The following is a 10,550-nucleotide window of genomic DNA, read 5'->3' as shown; positions in this document are numbered from 1 at the left end:
TTGTTGATTTTTTTGATTGACCTCCCCAAGTAAACTTATTAGCTGCCATTCATAATGCCTAGCATAATTCTAGGTACAAAAAAGACAATCAACTTGTCAGAGGCAGACTCTAGTGTGAGACTAGAACCAAGGTCTTCCTGTGAGTCAATTCAAGAAGTGTTTGTTAAGTATCCCCTAAATGCAAGACACTGCATTAAACTTTGGGAATAGAAAGATGAAAAATAATGTATCTCCTATCCTCCAGGAGCATACAGTCTAACATAAAATGTGATGCTGTCACTAATAAGGATAATACAAAGTAGATTATGATTAAGGCAAAGGAAAAATCCAGACAAAGTCTGAAGAGGAAGAGATCAATTTCAGATTGTGTGAATGTAGGGAAAGATTCAGGTAATACTTCATGGAGGGAATGATACTTAATTTGGATCATGAAGGAAGAGAAAGCTTTCAGCTTGCATAGATGAGGACAAAGGAGGTCCTCAGCATGGGGGAAAGGGGAGTCTCAAAAAGGTGGGAGATAGCATATTGAATTTAGGGAACAAATAGTAGTCCAGTTTTCTGGAAATGTAGAGAATACAAAAGGGAAAAATGATGAATGGTGCAGGAAAGTTAGGTTGTAGCCATATTGTGGAGGGCTTTGATATCTAGTTAAAAAATTCAATCTTTATTCTGCAAGGATAGGGAACCTGCATCCTCAAGGCCACAAGTGGCTTTCTAGGTTTTCGGGTGTGATCTTTTGACTGAGTCCAACTTTTACAGAACAAATCCTTTTTTTAAGGGGATTTGTTCTGTGAGCTTTGGAGTCAGTCAAAGGGCCGAACTTGAGGACCTAGAGGGCCTTGAGGCTGAAGGTTCCCATCCCCGTCCCAGAGGCAATAAAAAGCCATAGAAGTTTTTTGAGCCAGGGAGTTACATATTCAGACATGCAAATTGGGGAGTTTATTTTAGCAGCTCTCTGGGTGATTAATTTCAAGGAGGAAAAATAAGAATCAGAAATGTCTGTTAAGAGGCTAAAATAATAACTAAGCAAGAGGTGATGGGGACATAAAATGGGGTGATGGCAGTCTGAGAGGGCATGTATGCAGGAGATATTTCAGCACGAACAAGAGTTGGAAGATGATTAGATATGAGAATGAAGATAAAGGAAGAGTCAAAAATTATTCTGAGGTTTTGAGCTTAGATGACTGGGAGGATGTAGGATGGGACCAACAAAAACAGGGGAGTTAGGAAAAGGGTGAATTTTTTGAGGGAAGGTAACGAGTCCAGTTTTACATGTATTTGAGTTTAAAGTGGTAATGGATGATTTGGTTTAAGAACTCCAGCAGGCAACTAGAGATAGGATGTTGAGGGAGAAATTAGGACTAGACATGTAGTTTTAGTGATTATCTTCATAATTAAAATCATGGAACTGATTATAATCACTAATAAAGAGAATTTCAAAAGAAAAGAGAAGGTGGGTAAGGACAGAAGTTTGTATGGGGAAAAGATTCACTCTTTCACTATCAGTTCAAGTGGTCCTGCACACTACAATAGTAATCCAATTTAGACAGTTGTTTTTGACTCTTTACAATTCAGTTTTTTAAAATCACAATGCTTCTTTCTTTTGTTTTTAGGCAATTGGAGTGAAGTGACTTTCCCAGGGTCACATATCTAGTGTCAAGTGCCTGGTCTGAGGCCGGAGTTGAACTCAGATCTTCCTGACTCCAGGGCCCTTGCTCTATCCACTTCTTCACTTAGCTGCCCTCAATCACAATACTTCTTATGAAAAGGTAAATATTCTAAGTTAATTATTCTTCACTGACAAATTAGTATACGTCATCCAGGGCCCATGAATTTTGTAGCACATTTTTAATCAAATTGTTTATATAGACAGGGGTCACACAAAAGAAATATTTGCTTGTACCTTCTCTCCCCTCTCCCCTCACCTGGCTTTTGTATTTAACAGGCTTTTTTGTATTTGTATTTAACAGGCTTTTAATTTATATTGACAATGACCTTCAAATGTCACTTCTGTAGGGTAATCATCCTCTCTATCTGCTATTACTGTCACAATTTCATTTAATTTCTCAATCCAGGGTCTAAGATGAAAGAGTATCTTGGCTTCAGGAAGTGTTTTTTGATATTTCCCCATTAACTACTAAAATTGCAAAATCTGTTATTAATTAATCAGTTAGCTCTGACTCCCGCCCCAGTTGATTAAATATTGTTCATTAAAACAAACTAATGAAGCTTCTTTTTATGTGTTTGCTCATTTCAAAATCTAAAACCGTCTAATCTCATTGTTTTGTTGTTGAGTCATTTCAGTTGCGTTTGCCTCTTTCTGACCCCATTTGGGATTTCTTGGCAAGGATACTGAAGTGGTTTGCCATTTCCTTCCCTAGCTCATTTTAAAGATGAGGAAACTGAGGCAAACAGGATTGAGTGGTTTGCCCAGGATCACACCGCTGGTAAATGTCTGAGACCAGATTTGAACTCAGGAAGATGAGTCTTCCCAACTCCAAGCCCAGTGCTTTATCCACTGTGCTACCTACCTAATTTCATAGGCTGACATAAATATCAAGGTTGCTGGCTATACAATTTACTAACAGTGTAACAAACAATAAAACCAAGACAAACAATTATTTATATTGTTTCTGCAGTGAGGAAGATCACAGCCAAGGTTGACTTTAACCCTCTCAACAACTGTTAATTTCTCCCCAGGTGTAAGTAGTTTTCAGAAGTAGAAATTAAAGCTATCTATAGTCATATACTACTGATTGGAGAAATGCAAATTAAAATAACTCTAAGGTACCACATCACACCTATCAGATTATTTAAGATGACAGAAACAGAAAATGATGAATGTTGAAGGGGATGTGGGAAAACAGGAACACTAATGCAATATTATTGAAATTGTGAACTGGTCTATCCACCCTGGAGAACAACTTGGAACTATGTCCAAAAGGCTATCAAATTTTTCACCCAGCAATACCACTACTAGGCCTGTAACCCAAAGAGATCAAAGTAAAGGGAAGACGATCTATATGTACAAAAATAGCTATAGCAGCTCTTTTTGTGGTAGCATAAAATTGGACATGGGAGGGGGGTGCTCATCAATTGGGGAATGACCGAATAAGTTGTGGTATATGATTGTGATGAAATACTGTTGTGCTCTAAGAAATGACAAGCAGGATGATTTTAGAAAAGCCTGGGGAGATGTATATGAACTGAGGCAAAGTGAAGGGAACAGAACCAGGAAAGCGTCGTGCATAATAATAGCAAAATTGTAATGATGATTAACTGTGAAAGACAGCTACTCTGATAGAGAAAATGATTTAAGACAATTCTAAAGGACTCATGATGAGAAACGCTATCCACCTCCAGAGAGAGAACTGATGACCTCTGAATGGAGATTGAAGCATATTTTTTTTCATTTTCTTGCTTTTTTCTTGCAACATGGCTAGTATTCAGAAATATGTTTCACATGTATAATTGATATCATATTGCTTGCCTTTCAATGTGTTTGGGAGTGTGAGGGGAGAAAATTTTGGAACTCAAAATTTTTGAAAGTGAATGTTAAATAATTTTTAAAATTCTCCCTTATTCTCAAAAACACAACTCCACCTCTCATCTCTGTCAGAATGCCAATGAAAGTCTCTTTCCAAGAATTCACTTCGTGTTAAAATAGTTCTCAATCCTTTCTCTCTATCCTCTCTAGTCTCTTTATAGCCTTCATAATGAATAATTTTCCCAGTTCAATTGCCATTCCCTAAAATTCTATTGTCTTTTAGATATACAGTATCAGTATCCATTGTCTCTGTAGTGGAGGCTATTAAAGCTATTTGTATAGTTTGTGTGTTATCTATATACGTTCAAGAAGCTTCCTCTAGGACTAACTTCTGCCTATTGTTGGAGATTCAGGAGTCTGGCACAGGTGAATCATGAAACACTATAGGCCCAGTGGATTCAATCAATGGTTGTAACTGTGGAAATATGTTTCATAGCAAAAGAGATTTTTGAGAGTTAATCAATCCACATGCTTTTATTAAACACTTACAATGTTGCAGGCAGTCTGCTAGATGATGCAAAGACCTTGCTCTAAAGAAGTATACATTTTCTCAGGGGAGACAACATTTGTGCATATATATACCCAGACAAGCATAAATACAAAGAAATTTTGTAGTGGCTGCAACATGAAGGTCTGTGACAAGAGGGTGAAGTGAGTACTGTTACAAGCAATGCTGGACAGCTGGGGCAGATGTGAAACCAGAACAGAAACAGTAGTAGGATGTTGAGGTCAAGTGGGAGTAAATGAAGTGAGACTTTAATTAGCCTAGTTTTTTTCTCATTTGGGGGATGCATGAATTATCTTCCAAGGTAATTTCATTAAATCACTCATTTGAATAGACAGAATCTGATTTGGGTCAGTCAAAAAAATTATTAAGCATCTACTGTACAATACACTCTGCTAAGTGATAGGAATACAAAGAAAGACAAAAGGCAGTCCCTGCCAACAAAGAGCTTGCAATCTAATGGAGGAAGATAACACACAAAAAGAAACTGAAAAGAGATTGGGGGGGGAGTACCTAGCTCAGGGACATAATGAAGACCTGTAGCTAGGTAGAATGATGAGGTGGCAGCACTGGCCTGCTTCTTTAATTAAAGGATCCAGCAGGAGCACTCTAATGTCCACCCTCCACCCTCTCCAGTCAGAAGGAAAGACCCCCAAGGCCATGGAGTACTGAGGAGTGAGTTACAAAGTTGATTCAATCTTGCCAGAAGATGAGGACCAGAAGATCATCGGGGTGGGAAATAGGTGTGTGTGTGTGTGTGTGTGTGTGTGTGTGTGTGTGTGTGAGATTTTTAAACTGTTATAATTACTTTAAAAGCACACTTTATGCTTGAAATGTGATTTAGATTGGGCACTGATTGGAAGTAAACACCGGATTTCATTAAATTGAATTGTGGAGACCAAAAAAAAAAATCAGTCAATAAATACTTATTAAGCACTTGCTATGAGCTAGGCACTTTGTTAAGTGCTAAAAATCCAAAGAAGACCAAGAGTTCCTGCTCCCAAGGTGCTCAAAGTCTAATGGGGGTGGGAGGTGAAGTAGGAAGTAGTTGTTTATCTTTCATTCTTGAAGAGGACCATGACATCAGGGAAGTGATGCCATGACACACAACTGAATTGGATTTAAGTGAGGGTGGGCTGTGCAAAGTCACCAGCCTCACTTTCTCCTCCACAGCCATCTGGATTCAGTAGGGGGTAGAAACAGCATGCAAACAACCAAGTGCAAACAAGATAGATAAGGATACACTGGGAATAGCCATAAATAAACAATTCTTAAAACTACTTACTACATGTTAAGCACTTTGCTAAGTGCTGAGGATACAAAGAAAAACAAAAGATAAGTCATTACCTGTCCTCAAGGAGGTCTCAGTGTCATGGAATAAGATAACACATAAAAAGAAACTGGAAAGTGAGGAGGAAAGGGGAAGGTGTGGGGAGGACATGATGAAGTCCTGCAGTCAGGACTTCATGAGAATTGATGAGATGTCTGCCCTGAGCCCTGTCTTAAAATAGAGAATCTCAAAGGAGCTCTCTTATGCCCACCCTTCATCCTTTCCAATGGGAGGGGGACAAGGGTCAGGAGGTACCTAGGAGGTGTGAGTTTCAGAGTTGATCTAATCTTGCAGGAAGATGAGTTTCTGGAGACAATGATGAAGAAGGAAGGTGTTAGCACTGAAAGAGAATGGAAAAGATTTCCTATATAAGGGAGAATTTTAACTGGACTTAAAGGAAGCTGGGGGAACCAGGAGGTAGAGATTCAGAGATGCACAGAAAAGAGTGTTCTCAAAGGGAACAGTTGGTGAAAATATATGGAGTCAGGAGATGGAGTATCTTCTGTGAAGAAAAGCAAGGGAGCCAGTGTCTGGAGATCATAGTATGTGTATTTTATGGGGGGTACAGTATAAAGGGTAAGAACTGATGAAGTAGGAGGTGCCAGGTTAAGAAGGGTTCTGAATGCTAAACAACATTCCTGGAGGTGATAGGGACCTATTAGAGTTTAATGAGTAGGAGGATGACATAGTCAGACCTGAAATTTAGAAAATCACTTTGACAGCTGAGTAGAGAACGAACTAGAATGGGGAGAGACTTGTGGAGTGGAGACCAACCAGCAGGCTACAGTCCAGGTCTGAGGTGATGGGAGCCTGAACTGGGGTGGTAGCAATGTCAGAAGAGAGAAAGGGCATATATAAGAGATGTTACAAAGGTAAAATTTGCAGGACTTGGCAACAGATTGCACGTAGGGAGTGAGAGAGAGTAAGGAGCTGAGGCTGACACCTAGGCTGCAAGTCTGGTAGACTGGGAGGGCGATGGTGTCCTATAGATAAGAGGGAAATTAGTAAGCCAGGCTCTGTCTGTCTGTCTGTCTCTGTCTCTCTGTCTCTGCCTGTCTGTCTCTGCCTGTCTCTGCCTGTCTGTCTCTGCCTGTCTCTGTCTGTCTCTCTCCATCTCTCTGTCTTTGTCTATGTCTCTCTCTGTGTCTCTCTGTCTCTGTCTCTCTCTGTCTCTCTCTGTCTCTCTCTCTCTGTCTCTGTCTCTGTCTCTCTCTCTCTCTCTCTCTCTCTCTCTCTCTCTCTCTCTCTCTCTCTCTCTCTCTCTCTCTTCCTTCCCTATTTAGTGCAATCAAAATTTAATAAATACTAATTCTTCTCTTTTTGGAGATGACATTCGTTTGATTGCTTGCCTATATAGGTTCATAGGATTCAGAGTTGGAAGGAATCTCAGAGACCATCTAGTCCCTTCACTCTCTCATTTTACAGAGAAAGAAACTGAATTTGCTGGGCATTTCTCTATATCAGGACGTCTCTGCAGTAGACATTGCAATTGCCTGCCATCCACTGAATGTGCTCCTTTCATTTGTTTGCTACCATAGTTTGCTAATAGCATGGACTTCCACTCTCTAGAATTGTACCCAGGAAAACAGGCAGAAATGGATCTTACACCAGTGGTGTTACATCTGATCTGGTAAAAATGGTTTCCATCACTACTAGCTTTTCTAATAAGATCTGGATTGTGATGTTATTATAGTAATAACTTATAAGTTCATTTATATTAATTATCATATATCAAGCAGAGAGAGAGAGAGAGAGAGAATAGCCTAACAAACATCTGACTATCCAACTGCTAATAGCTAATGAAATAACTATAATATTGTTTGTGAAGGTTTACTGATGCACTTCCAGTACACTAGTGCCCTCTAGCAGGTTTTCTAAGCCACTACCCTAAAGCAAATTTTCATTTCTTAACCCAGATTAATTTCATTAATTTGAAACTTGTAATATCGGTCCTAGAATGGAAATTTCTTTTGGAATAATTTGGGGATTATGGAGTCTATGACTATAGACAGAAATATTAAAATTTCTAGAATTATTTTCTCAAAACTCCATAAGCCCCAAATATATGCAGAGAAATTACTTTGGCATAATAGAAAACAAAGCTAAACAAGTTTCATACCGCCCCCCACCCAGAAGCAGTATGTCACATTGAAAAGAATAATGGTTAGCATCAGAGGACTTGGGTTCAAATCCTGATACTACTTGTACTACCTGCATGAACAGTCTTTTAAATTTCCTTGGCTTCAATTTCCTAATTTGTGACTAATCTAACCCTTTTAGCTCTGAGGTGCTATGATTCCCTTATATCAGTTTCTGTCTAAAGATGCTGAGAAATTGAAAGAGAGCAAAACTGTCAAGAGAGATAGAAATTTGAAAACATAGATGAGACTCCAAACTAGACAAAAATTGTTGTTGGTATCTTTTGGTTTTCCATCATCTTTATTTCTCAATATATCATTCCCTTACCCTTCTTGTAGAGCTATCCCTTTTAACAAAGAATGAAGAAGAAAAAAAATTGGTTCAATGAAACTAATCAATTCATCAATCAAATTCCCACAATATGTGCTGTGTTCCACCTCCATAGTCCTTCTGCACCTCTTTACAGAATGGATTGTGCTTTCTATATTCCATAGTCTCCTTGTTGTTGTTGTTTATCCCTCATTCTCTCTGTCTCTCTTTCTTTTAATTTTTTTTTTGAGGCTACCAAGAATAAGTGACTTGCTCAAGATCACACAGCTAATAAGTGTCAAGTGTCTGAGGTCACATTTGAACTCAGGTTCTCCTGACTCTAGGGCCAGTTCTCTATCTACTGCACCACCTAGTTGCCCCTATCCTACATACTTGAAGAGGACCGATGACATCAGTGCAAGTGAATTGGATTTAAGTGACGCAGAGCTGTGCGGTCATCAGCCTCACTCTTTCCTCCAGAGTCATCGGAGTCCAGTGGCAAGACATAGGTCAAGATGATGATGGCCCTGGATATTGTGGGAGACCAGAGTCTACTTCTGCGAAGAAGGAAAGAGGTAAATTCTCACAGTTTGTCTTTAGGGCCAAGCTTGATCACTATAATTTCACAATGTTCATTTCAATTTTCGTTGTTCTTTCCACTTACATCATTCTAATCATTTTGTATCTTATTTTCATGGTTCTGCTTACTTTCCATCAGTTAATACAAGTTCTCCCATAATTCTCTAAATTCTTCAAATTCATTATTTCTCAGAGTAGTAATATTCCTTTACATCCATGTAGCATGATTTGTTTAGCCATTCCCCAACTGATGTACAACTACGTTATTTTCCAGTTTTTGGCTACCACAAAAAGATTGCCATACATATTTTGGTATATACTGGACTTTTCTTTTTATCCTTGACCTCCTTGGGCGTATATGTCTTATAGTGGTGTCCTAGGCTAGGCCCAAAACAAACCAGACTGGTTGTTCAAATTTGAGACTGAAATAAAATGAAATGCTTGTAGCTCATCTAACAGTTAACAAAAGGAGCATGGAAAGCATACACAGAAAGGATACAGCACTGGTCCAGGTAGCTGTAGCCTTCCTCTTTTCTAAAAAGAAACATAGATAGTGTGGTGATTTAAATAGCAGTTGGACATCTTCCATATATGTGTGGCACTGGCTCTTACCTCTTTTATGCCCTTAAGTGACTAGGAAGCAATATCAGTGCCTGGAGTATTAGTGCCCTGGACTAGTCAAGTTTTGGGGACAGAATCCTTGACTTTTAGGGAAATTAAAAACTAAATCTAGGCTATGTTGTGGGAATCCTGGTAGATAGTTCTCCCAGGTCAAGGGGCATTTTAATCATTTTGTAAGCTTGATTCCATATTGCTTTCCAGAATGATTGGACAAATCCACAGCTGCAACAACAAAGCTTGTTCAAAGTCTGGTTTAAGTTGGGATTTTGGGGTTACAGTCAGTGACAAGGACAGAGGTCATTTTCTTTTAGATATTTTCTGAATCTCTTGGAAATTTTCTTTTTTGTTTTTTGTTCTAGCCACATTTCAAGATCTAGGTCAAATACTACCTTCTTTATGAAGCTGATTCAAATATCCCCAAGAAATAATGACCTCTGCATTCTCCTAGATCTAATTAAATATACCTCCCTTGAACAGGTTGATGGTGAGATCAGAAGCAGCCTGAAGACTCTTTTCCTTACAAGGGATAGACATGGCCATTGAGATGATCTATGGCATTTCCTTGAAGGAATGTGAATAAGCAGCCTGGACAACTTAACCAAGTTAAAGTATAAAGTTGTAGTTTGCCTCTGAACACATCCCCCTGTGGAAGTTGTGGACATACGTATTCATCCTCATTGAGGATGATGGCTTTTGTAGAAATGAAGCAAAACTCCTGGGCCTGGACCTATAAATTAGAGCAGACAGAAGTGAGAGAGTTCAGAGATTTCAAAAGAACTGATTTGGGTTCCCTGGAAAGATTTTCTTTATTCTTGAAGCCCTTTCACCAGACAACTGATTATCCCAGAGATGGTAAACATGAAGAGGCAATGGCAAAGTAACAGAAGGGAACCAGCATGTCTGTAGGAGGCATGGAACCACATGGTCTGAAAAAAGGTAATAGCTGAGGGCAGTGGCATAATGGTAAGCATTCTTGGACCTAGCCTTGTGAAAAGAAAATGAGCAAACTTATGTCCTCAGAGTTGGAGTCATTAATGCCCAATGTGGCAGAACAAACCTAGTACCCTCATATTACTAGGGAGACTATGCAGGTATTTTTCTGAAAAGGGATTTTGACTTTCTTGCATCACAGCAGGCATTTCAACAAGCATTTATTTAAGCACTTACTGTGTGCCAGGCATTGTGCTAAGTTCTAGGAATACAAACGTAAGTGGAAAGAAAGTCTCTGCTCTAAGTGAGCTAACATTCTAATGGGAGAAGACAACAAATAAAAGAAAGCTGAAGGGGGCAGTGATGAAAATAGCCGGCACTAGGGGGCATAATAGAGAAAGTCCAGAGTACATCCTGGAGAGGAATGAAGACCTGACTGGTTTGGGGCACTCTTCTGAAACAAAAGGTCTTGGAGGAGCTATCCAATTAGGAGGAAGAGGCTGAAGGGGTAGAGGGTATTTCCATTGTGAAAATTCCAGGTCCTGAGTGAGCTTCCAGTATAAAGAGGTTTATAAGGCATGTAGAGAAAG

The 10,550-nt window shown here is 39.2% G+C and overlaps 1 long non-coding RNA gene across 3 annotated transcripts in view; it reads left to right on the top strand.

The window, feature by feature from the left end:
* LOC144457555 (uncharacterized) overlaps positions 1-10,550 on the top strand; it is a 28,140-nt gene that overhangs the window by 2,470 nt on the left and 15,120 nt on the right. The window contains exons 2-4 of one of the 3 annotated variants that reach the window (XR_013486962.1): positions 1,614-1,769; positions 8,175-8,405; positions 9,508-9,966. This is a non-coding gene — a long non-coding RNA (uncharacterized LOC144457555). Of the gene's footprint in view, positions 1-1,613; positions 1,770-8,081; positions 8,406-9,507; positions 9,967-10,550 lie in introns of all 3 variants that reach the window. The other 2 variants (XR_013486964.1, XR_013486963.1) reach the window with 2 other exon arrangements.

This window comes from Phascolarctos cinereus, unplaced genomic scaffold (genome assembly GCF_003287225.1).
Source record: "Phascolarctos cinereus isolate Bilbo 61053 unplaced genomic scaffold, phaCin_HiC Scaffold_5;HRSCAF=322, whole genome shotgun sequence".
In the NCBI taxonomy this organism is placed as follows: domain Eukaryota; kingdom Metazoa; phylum Chordata; class Mammalia; order Diprotodontia; family Phascolarctidae; genus Phascolarctos; species Phascolarctos cinereus.
Note: the sequence above shows the minus strand (reverse complement) of the source record. Positions and strands in the feature narration are given on the sequence as shown.